Source organism: Netta rufina, assembly GCF_964035555.1.
Source record: "Netta rufina genome assembly, chromosome: 33".
NCBI classification, from domain to species: domain Eukaryota; kingdom Metazoa; phylum Chordata; class Aves; order Anseriformes; family Anatidae; genus Netta; species Netta rufina.
In genome coordinates this window covers 658288-669428 of record NC_140157.1, presented here as the reverse complement: position 1 = coordinate 669428, position 11141 = coordinate 658288, and the positions used below count along the sequence as shown (strand labels likewise).

At 45.6% G+C, this 11141-nt stretch overlaps 1 long non-coding RNA gene across 1 annotated transcript; it reads right to left on the bottom strand.

Annotated features, from left to right (window-relative positions):
- Positions 1 to 7717: 7717 nt before the first annotated feature.
- Positions 7718 to 10930, bottom strand: LOC311220540. Its single transcript, XR_014619228.1, has 3 exons — positions 10784 to 10930; positions 9251 to 9379; positions 7718 to 7827 (listed from the first exon to the last, which is right to left on the bottom strand). It is a non-coding gene; the product is annotated as an uncharacterized lncRNA (long non-coding RNA).
- Positions 10931 to 11141: the final 211 nt, after the last annotated feature.

Genomic DNA, 11141 nt, shown 5'->3' with positions numbered 1-11141 from the left:
CCAACCCTAATCCTAACCCTAACCCTTACCCTAATGACCCTAACCCTAACACTGAACCTAACCCTAACCCTAACACTAACACTAACCCTCTAACCCTAACCCTAAACCTAACCCTAACCTTAACCCTAACCCTAACACCTAACCCTAACCCTAACACTAAACCATAACCGTAACCCTAACACTAACAATAACCCTAACCCTAACCCTAACCCAAACCCTAACAAACATAACGATAACCACAAACCTAATGGCGGATCAAACCATAAACCTAACCCTAAACCGAAACTTAACCCTAAATCTATCCCTAAACTTAACCCTAACCCGAACCCTAACACTCTAACCCTAACCTTAATCCTAACCCTAGCCCTAACCCTAACCCTAACCCCCTAACCCTAACCCCCTAACCATAAACCCTAACCCTAACCATCTAACACTAATCCTAACCCCAAAACTAACCCTAACCCTAACCCTAACCCTAACCCAACCCTAACCCTAACCCCATAACCCTAACCCTAACCAAAACCTAACCCTAACCCTAACACTAATGGCCCACTCAGATCTAACCCTAACCCTAACCCTAACCCTAACACTAACCCTAACCCTAATCCTAACCCTAACCCTAACCCTAACCCCTATACCTAACCCAAACGCTAACCCTAAACCTAATGGCGGATCAAACCCTAACCCAAACCCTAATACTGAACCTAACCCCAAACCTAACCCTAACCCTAACAACCATAACCTTAACCCTGACCCTAATGGGGGATCAAAACCTAACCCTAACCCTAAACCTAAACTTAACCCTAACTCTAACCCTAACCGTAACCATAACCTTAACACTAACCCTAACCCAACCCAAACTCTAAACATAACCATAACCCTACATCTAACCCTAAATCTAACCCTAACCATAACCCTAACCCTAACCCTAACAACCATAACCATAACCCTAACCCTAACGGCAGATAAAACCCTAACCCTAACCCTAAACCTAAACTTAACCCTAACCCTAAAACTAAACCTAAACCTAAGTCTAAACCGAACCCTAACCCTAACCCCTAACCCTAACCCTAAACCTAACCCCAACCCTAACCCTAACCCTAAACCTAATGGCAGATCAAACCCTAACCCAAATTCTAATACTAACCCTAACCCTATACCTAACCCTAAACTTAACCCTAACCCTAACCCTAACGCTAACCCTAACCCTCTAACCCTAACCCTAACCCTAACCCTGACCCTAACCCTCTAACCCTAACCCTAACCCTAACCCTCTAACCCTATCCCTAACCCTAACTATAACCCTCTAACCCTAACCCTAACCCTAACCCTAGCCCTAACCCTAACCCTAACCCCCTAACCCTAACCCCCTAAGCCTATCCCTAACCCTAACCATCTAACTCTAACCCTAACCCTAACCCTAAACCTAACCCTAACTCTAACCCTAACCATAACCCTAACCTAACCCTAACTCTAACCCTAATCCTAACCCTAACACTAGCCCCTAACACTAACCCTAAACCTAAACCTAACCCTAACCCTAGCCCCCAACATTAACCCTAACCCTAAACCTAATGGCAGATCAAACCCTAACCCAAATTCTAATACTAACCCTAACCCTAACCCTAACCCTAACCCTAACCCTAAAAACCATAACCATTACCATAACACTAATGGCGGATCAAACCCTAACCCTAACCCTAAATCTAAACTTAAACCTAACCGTAACCCTAACCGTAACCCTCTAACCCTAACCCTAACCAAAACCTTAACCCTAACCCTCTAACCCTAACCCTAACCCTAACCCTAACCCTCTAACCCTAACCCTAACCCTAACCCTAGCCCTAACCCTAACCCTAACCCCCTAACCCTAACCCTTTAACCCTAAACCCTAACCCTAACCATCTAACCCTAACCCTAACCCTAACCCCAAACCTAACTCTAACCCTAACACTAACCCTAACACTAACCCTAACCCGAATGGCCCGCGCGGATCTACCCCTAACCCTAACCCTAACACTAATGACACTAACCCTAACCCTAACCCTAACCCTGACCCTAATCCTAACCCTAACCCTAACCTAACCCTAACCCTAACCCTAACCCCATAACCCTAACCCTAACCAAACCCTAACCCTAACCCTAACCCTAACCCTAACCCTAATGGCCCACTCAGATCTAACCCTAAACCTAACCCTAACCCTAACACTAACCCTAACCCTAATCCTAACCCTAACCCTAACCCTAACCCTAATGGCCCACTCAGATCTAACCCTAAACCTAACCCAAACCCTAATACTAACCCTAACCCCAAACCTAACCCTAACCCTAACAACCATAACCTTAACCCTAACCCTGAAACAATTTAGAAAAGTTAGACTTGCAGTACTGTGTCCAGCAGTTCTGGGCTCCCCAGTACAAAAAAGACAGGGGTCTCCTGGAAAGAGTCCAGCGGAGGGCAACAAAGACAATAATGGGGCCTGGAGCATCTCCCCTGTGAGGAAAGGCTGAGAGACCTGGGGCTGTTCAGCCTGGAGAAAAGACTGAGAGGGGATCTCCTCGATGTGTATAAATATCTGAGACGTGGTGGACAGAGGGATTTGGCCAACCTCTTTTCAGTGGTTTGTGGGGACAGGACAAGGGGCAATGGCCACAAAATGGAGCCCAGGAAGCTCCGCGGAAGATCTTCTTCACAGTGAAGGTGACGGAGCACTGGGACAGGCTGCCCAGGGAGGTTGTGGAGTCTCCTTCTCTGGAGATATTCAAGGCCCGTCTGGATGCCTACCTGGGCAACCTGCTCTAAGGAACCTGCTTTGGCAGGGGAGTTGGACCCGATGATCTCTGGAGGTCCCTTCCAACCCCTACAATTCTAACAAAAAGGACCGGTTCATATTCATACTGGTGCCTCAGTGGTGGAAGACGCTTATTAGACTGGCCTAGAAACCTGAAGCAATGTGCTCAGGAGTGCTAGCTAGCATCCCAAAAACTCAGCCCTGTAGGATGCAGTCACAGGAGAAAGATGACAATGCACTTATAACAGATGAGGAAAGAAGCTAGGAAGCACAAATGGATATTTTTATGGTGCGTACTCTTTTGAGCACCTCAGAAGTTATTTTCACCTGTCTTGCCTGTGATTCCTCAACTTCATGTTTATTATATAAAGGATTTCTCAAAAAGTCATTTTAGAGAACAAGAGAAGCAAACCATATACACAATCCCATTAAAAATGTCAAGCATAGATAAAAAACATCATACGATGGGAGAACAATGTCTGACGGGTAGGGCTCAGAGGGTTATGGTAAATGGGGCTACATCAGGCTGGTGGCTGGTCACCAGTGGGGTCCCCCAGGGCTCCGTTTTAGGGCCAGTTCTTTTCAATGCTTTTATAAACAATTTGGATGTAGGACTAGAAGGTGTTTTGAGCAAATTTGCTGATGACACTAAACTTGAAGTTGTTGACTGTTGAGGGTGGAAAGGCCTTGCAGAGAGATCTGGACAGATTGGAGAGCTGGGCGATCACCAACCGCATGAAGTTTTACAAGAGCAAGTGCCGGGTCCTGCACCTGGGACAGGGCAACCCTGGTTATATGTACAGACTGGGTGATGAGATGCTGGAGAGCAGCCCTGCAGAGACGGATCTAGGGGGGTTGTGGTTGACAGCAAGTTGAGTATGAGCCAGCAGTGTGCCCTGGCAGCCAGGAGGGCCAACCATACCCTGGGGTGCACCAAGCACGGCACTGCTAGTCGGTTGAGGGAGGTGATTGTCCTGCACTGCTCTGCGCTGTGTGGCCTCACCTCGAGCACTGTGTGCAGTTCTGGGCACCACAGTACAAAAAGAGCATTAAACTGTTGGAGAGTGTCCAGAGAAGAGCTACGAAGATGGTCCTTATGGGGGACTTCAACTTGCCAGACGTTACCTGGGAGTGCCACACGGCTGACACAAGCAAGTCCAGGAGGTTCATGAAGCACCTAGATGATAACTTCTTGGTGCAGGTGCTAATGGAGCCAACTAGGAAAGGTGCCCTCCTAGACCTGTTGCTAGAAAACAAAGAGGGTCTGGTGGGAGATGTGGTGATTGGTGGCCACCTCGGTCATAGCGACCATGAAGTGGTTGAGTTCAAAATTTACGGTGACAGAAGGAAAAGTGCCACCAAAACCTCATCCCTAGATATGGGGAAAGCGGACTTCAGGCTGCTCAGGGAACTAGTCAGCAAGGTCCCCTGGGAAACTGCTCTTGAAGGCCTCGATGTCCACCAGTGCTGGTCATTCTTTAAGCGATGCCTCCTAGAAGCACAAGATCAGGCAATTCCAAAATATCGCAAGTCAGGCAGGCGGGGCAGGAGGCCGGCGTGGCTGACCAGGAACATTCTAATGGAGATTAGGCGGAAACAGAGAGTGTTTCGCTACTGGAAGGAGGGCCAGGTGTCATGGAAAGAATACAGGGATGCTGTTCGTGTTTGTAGGGAGAAAGTTCGTGTGGCCAAAGCACACCTAGAGTTGAAGCTGGCTGTGTCTGTGAGAGAAAATAAAAAGGGTTTTTTTAGATATGTGAATGGAAAAAGGAGAACTAAAGAATACATAGGGCCGCTCCTTGATAGGGAAGGTCTCCTCACAGACAATGACACAGGCAAAGCAGAGACGCTTAACGCCTTCTTTGCCTCTGTCTTCAATGCCGATGATGGGCTTCGGGACCCAGGGTGCCCTGAGCTGGAGGACCGGGACGGTGGGGATGACAAACTCCCAACCGACCCTGAACATGTGCGGGATTTGCTACTCCACCTGGATCCCTACAAGTCCATGGGTCCGGATGGGATTCATCCCCGGGTGCTGAAAGAGCTGGCGGACGTCATCGCGGAACCTCTCTCAATTATTTTTCAACGATCCTGGGAATTTGGAGAGGTCCCGGTAGACTGGAAGCTGGCAAATGTTGTGCCGATTTTCAAGAAGGGTCAGAAAGAAGACCCTAGCAATTACAGGCCTGTCAGTCTCACGTCAGTGCCTGGTAAAATCATGGAGAAGATGGTTCTCAAACTTATTGAGGCGCACCTGGGGGACAAAGCAGTCAGTGGTCCCAGCCAGCATGGGGTTGTGAAGGGGAGGTCCTGCCTAACTAACCTGATTTCCTTTTATGATAAGATCACCCGTATGGTGGACCAAGGGAAACCAGCTGATGTGATTTTTTTGGACTTCAGCAAGGCTTTTGACACGGTTTCCCATAGGATCCTACTGGACAAAATGTCCACCATACAGCTAAATAAAAACATCATACGATGGGTGAGCAATTGGCTAACGGGCAGGGCCCAAAGGGTTATGGTAAATGGGGCTGCGTCAGGCTGGCGGGCGGTCACCAGTGGGGTCCCTCAAGGCTCCATTTTAGGGCCGCTACTTTTCAATATTTTTATAAACGATCTGGATGTAGGAATAGAGGGTATTTTGAGCAAGTTTGCTGATGACACCAAACTTGGAGGAGTTGTGGACTCGAATGAGGGTGGAAAGGCCTTGCAGAGGGATCTGGATAGGTTGGAGAGCTGGGCGATCACCAACCACATGAAATTCAATAAGAGCAAGTGCCGGGTCCTGCACCTGGGACGGGGAAACCCTGGCTGCACATACAGACTGGGCGATGAGACGCTGGAGAGCAGCCTAGAAGAGAGGGATCTGAGGGTCGTGGTAGACAGCAAGTTGAATATGAGCCAGCAGTGTGCCCTGGCAGCCAGGAGGGCCAACCGTGTCCTGGGGTGCATCAAGCACGGCATCGCTAGTAGGTCAAGGGAGGTGATTGTCCCGCTCTACTCTGCGCTGGTGCGGCCTCACCTCGAGTACTGTGTGCAGTTCTGGGCACCACAGTATAAAAAGGACATGAAACTGTTGGAGAGTGTCCAGAGGAGGGCTACGAAGATGGTGAAAGGCCTGGAGGGGAAGACGTACGAAGAACAGCTGAGGTCACTGGGCCTGTTCAGCCTGGAGAAGAGGAGGCTGAGGGGAGACCTCATCACAGTCTACAACTTCCTCGTAAGGGGTTGTCGAGAGGCAGGAGACCTCTTCTCCATTAACACCAGTGACAGGACCCGCGGGAACGGGGTTAAGTTGAGGCAGGGGAAATTTAGGCTTGACATCAGGAGGGGGTTCTTCACAGAGAGGATGGTTGCACACCGGAACAGGCTCCCCAGGAAAGTGGTCACTGCACCGAGCCTGTCTGAATTTAAGAAGAGATTGGACTGTGCACTTAGTCACATGGTCTGAACTTTTGGGTAGACCTGTGCGGTGTCAAGAGTTGGACTTGATGATCCTTAAGGGTCCCTTCCAACTCAGGATATTCTAGGATTCTATGGTGAAGGGCCTTGAGGGGAAGACATATGAGGAGCGGCTGAGGGCACTGGGCCCGTTCGGCCTGGAAAGGAGCAGGCTGAGGGGAGACCTCATCGCAGTCTACAGCTTCCTCAGGAAAGAATCATAGAAACACAAGGTTGGAAAGGACCCACAGGATCATCTAGTGCAACCATCCTTCTATTACCATTACTACCCATTAAGCTACTAAATCATATCTCGTGCACCTTGTCCAGGCGCTTCCTGAACACCGTGAGGGACGGTGACTCCACCACCTCCCTGGGCAGGCCGTTCCAGTGCCTGACTGCTCTCTGAGAGAAAAAGTTGTTCCTGATATCTTATCTAAATCTCCCCAGGCACAACTTGTGGCCATTTCCTCAAGTCCTATCATTAGTTATCTGAGAAAAGAGGCTGACCCCCTCCTCATCACAACCTCCCTTCAGGAAGTTGTAGAGTACAATGAGGTCTGCCCTTGTAATACACAATAAATGTTTGTTCATTGTCTTTTGTATTATAAAAACAAGGAGTTCTGTTTGAGGAGCAGGAGTTGCAAAAGCTTCCTGCTGAAGTAAGGAGATGTATAATACTTGGCTAGACACTATGAAAATTCTTTTGCTTAATGTAACAAAAAAGAGAACCCCCTCCCCTTCTCTCCTTCTGCATCTCAGTTGCCTCTTTTGTTCAAAGACCCTGCTGCAAAGCTCATGTAACCATCTCCTGGTAAGTTGCTCAACTAGTGTATCAGCATCCTGCCTTCCTGTCTCACGCTGGGCCAACATGAACAAATAAAAAAAGAAGTTGAACCACAACGCTGAGGAAGACTACGGCCTTCATCTTCACGACCACCAGAGGGACAGAGACAACCCCCTAGCAACAGTGCGTGCAGTCGCAGAATATACCAGGATGTGCTGCGTAATCCTGGAATTGGATGGACCCCATGGCACGGACCCATATCTGGAGCAGCTCTGGAAGAGCTGCTGCCTGTAGGAAGCCCACGCCGGATCAGTTCAGCAAGGACTGCATCCCGTGGGTGGGGCCCCACAGCACAAGGGATGAGAGTGACCGAGAAGGAGAGGCAGAGAAGAAGCACTGTAGGCTGACCATAACCCCCGTTCCTTCGTTCCCCTGCACTGCTCGGGGGGGGGAGGAGGTGGAAGAGGGTGGATGGGGGGGAAGGTGCTTTTGGTTTCTTTCCTTTGTTTCTCACTTCTATATTATCCTATATATATATATAGGATAATAAATAGAAAGCTACATATATAGTACAAAAATATCAAATAAATGTACTTAAATACATTTAAGAAAGGTCAAATAAACAAATTTATTTAAAATATCTTAAAATACCTATATATGAAATTTTATATACCTATATGAGATACTATTTACTAAATTGCTTACAAATAACAGAACAGTGTGCAACAAAAGCATCTGGAGAGTAAAAATTAAGTATGTTGAAGACTACTTGTCGGAGCAGAAGGCTGAGATTTCTTTCTTAATTTCCTAGTAAGAAAAAAAAAGACAAAATAGCAGTCAGCACAAATGAAAGCTTAAGAACACTTTCTGTTACTATAAAAATAAATAATTTGTAATACATGGTTAGTAATATTTAGCAAACAGTGTGCTACCACCATCACGACAGCCTGTTACCCCTTCTAGCTTCAGAGGCATCCTTATACATCCAAAATAGAGAGGAGGATATCAACTATATGGATCTCTCTCAGCAGTGGTTTCACAACAATTAGAAAGAAGAAACAGTTCCTGAGAAGCCACAACAAGCTCAAGTTAATTTCTGGACTTTGAATAATTACTCCTTAAGTTCTCTCTCTCTCTCCATACAGTAGAGCACGCTCCTGACTAACTTGTACAGTGCACTCTGAATAGCAGAGATTTGTTTGCCTAAGCTAAAGGAAGAAATAGAAAACCAAGAAAGCTACTTAACTTTTAACACTTAAATTAAATGTTAAGTTACACAAGTTCACAGGCCATGAGATAACATAAATAAATCCCTTCTCGAGCTAAAAGATCTCATTTTTTTTTTTTTTAGGAGAGGCCTCCCTGAATTTAAGTAATCCTCTCACAGGCAGAACAGAGTGTCCGTTCTAACTCTTTATCAGATGTGGAAGAAGAGATCGAGATGACCCGTGCCTAATAGAAAGAGGCACTCTCTTTTTAAGGCAGACTGATCGGCACAACACATTTTATCTGTTCTCAGGCACAAGCAACTCTAAGATAAATGGGTTCAAGGATCTTCAATGTGAAGTGTGAATATCCAGCGTATACTGGGAACACCTGACTTGGACCATGGATGCCTCACGCAGATTTCTGAGGGGTTCCGACAACTCAGAAATCATCTTTTACAGGAAGAGACCAGAGAATTTGACTCAGCGTAAAACTGGCACAGGCAGAAATCTCCCCAATTACAGATGCTCAAGCGCATTAGTTAAAAAGAGATTAGAGTGTGACTAGAGAGAAGTCTCAAACTCTTGTTATATACTTAAATCTCTCTCCAAGGATGGAACAACTGCTATCACCGTGCATGACTGGCTGCAGAGGGAGAGAGAGCGAGTGAAAGACTTAGAAAAGCACCTTCCCTTCGTAGTCCTCCCGCTCCCAAAATGGTTCTCAAGGAAAACTACTGACAGACTAAGGTTAACTGCTTTGAAAGGGCTGTGTGGGTGGACCCATTGTCTTCAAGTTGAAGCTTTTTCCTGCAGAAACTGCCAACAATTATGCCAAATATAACAATGGTTTTGCAAGATGGATAAACGTCTTCCAGACTGAAAGGGAGAAGTCGTACTGTTCTTGTTGTCTGTGCACAGACAGCTAAGCAGTAAAGAGCAATGCTAAACAACCATGATATCTCAGAACACACAAATACTGCGTAACAGTGACAGAAAGTGCTAGAATTCAAAACAAAAATTACCTCCACCAAATCGGTTTTGTCGTAGTCTTCTCTATGGTTGTAAATACACTGATTAATGACGCCATACACTTTTTCCAGGTGATAAATGTCAAATCCCTTCATTATCTTAGTGACAAAGCATAACAGTTTCTGAAGACAACAATGGAGCAAAACAACAACTTTAGAATAGTACAAGATCCTTTGAATAGGCTCTATGTTTTTGGAGGTTGAACAGTAACAATACAAGTGACAGCCTACTTTTTCTTACACTATTAAATAAAATGTGACACTTCAGAGAACAGATTAAATATCCCATGAGATTTCAGAAGGGAAAATGAGTTAATTTTTCATATTTCAGAGAAAGGAAAGGCTGAAATTTCGGACAATCTTTTACTACTAATCAATCTATCACATCAATGGTTGTAATTGCAAGTCGACTGCTCCCAAAGCAGCAGGGAATGACACGATCCTCTTTGTAGGTACAGCTGCTGCCACAGCAAAGCCACTGTTGCATTTCATTAGAGAAGCGTTGCAGCAGCACGGGGCACTGTAAAAAGGCTGCAGATCTTGTAGATACAGCTGTGCCAGCTGGAAAAGGAAGCACCCTTAGGTGATTACCTTTACCCACCTGTGCCATGCCTACAGCTCTGCTGGCAGAACAGATTGCTCAAACGCCCAGAGCAAAGGTGGATTAGTTTGCTCAATCCTACCTTTAAATTCAGGGGTGGGTAAATAGCAAAGTGACTGCTTGTAGCAATCACCTCTCTCTCACACAGTCATTTCTATTACCAAAGATGCAGAGACAATAATCTCTGGCACAGCAACAGTGACAAGCTAGTGGCAGCACCTTCTTCCACTGCCACAGCTGTCCATTAGCTGTGTGAGCCTGCGAGTATGTAGCTTTAGGGAGCAGCCATACCAAATGGAAATACTACTGCCCCCTGGAAATAATGCTGCTTATCATCTTATCAGCAAACTCTGCCTCCCTCATGTATATATATATATACACACACACACACAATATAAGAACTTCTAATACTGCACTTTCAAGGAATTTCAGAAAAGTAGTCACTTCTCCATGGCTAGCTAGTTTACATCAACCTGCTAACTTCAGGTTTAAAATCATCACCGCAAGAAATAAAGATCCTTTTCAGGTTCTTAATACATCAAAGCATGAAAAAAAATCCCCAAATAAAAGCCCTCAAACCCATCATAAAAATTACAAATCATTAAACGATATCCATAATAGTACTAGCAGGTTGTCAGTGTGGTATTTTAAAATTCAGCAAGGCCTTTTATCTTAAAAATTAGGCAAAGAATCTGTCTCCTAAACTACAGATGACCAGAAGCAAATGGTAGCCTACAGAAATCTACACGAGGTGTGAAAACTAAACACGCACAGTGCATTACAGGCTGAATTTTTTCACTATCTATATGTCCTTCCAATTAATTGTTTTAATTGGCATCGGTTAACAATGGGCTTAATTTGCAATTTTACATGTTGCAGGAATATGTCCTATTTGAGCATTAAAAAAAAGCTGAAATTAGACATACTTTGAGCTCATAGCGATCCACGATAACTAAGTAGTCTGTCTCTGTAGGAACTTGTACAGGGTTCTCATCACTTATCTGTTGCTGGTCTTCTTCCCAAGAATGTTCAGGAGTCACCGCTTGAAATGCCCAGGAATCTGGAAGGACACAAATTTCTTCAGTCAGGTTTTCTGTTTATCTAGAATACAGTCTCAGTGAAGTATCTTGTACCTGCAAAACAGTCTCTTTCTACAAATACAGAGACAGAATTGTTATCGTCATCACTGAGAAATACTTGGCTTCTCCCTTCTTTCCAGCTAAAGTCACTGCTCCATAAAAATTAGAAACTAAGACAAAAAAAAGCAAACAAAAATACCCACAA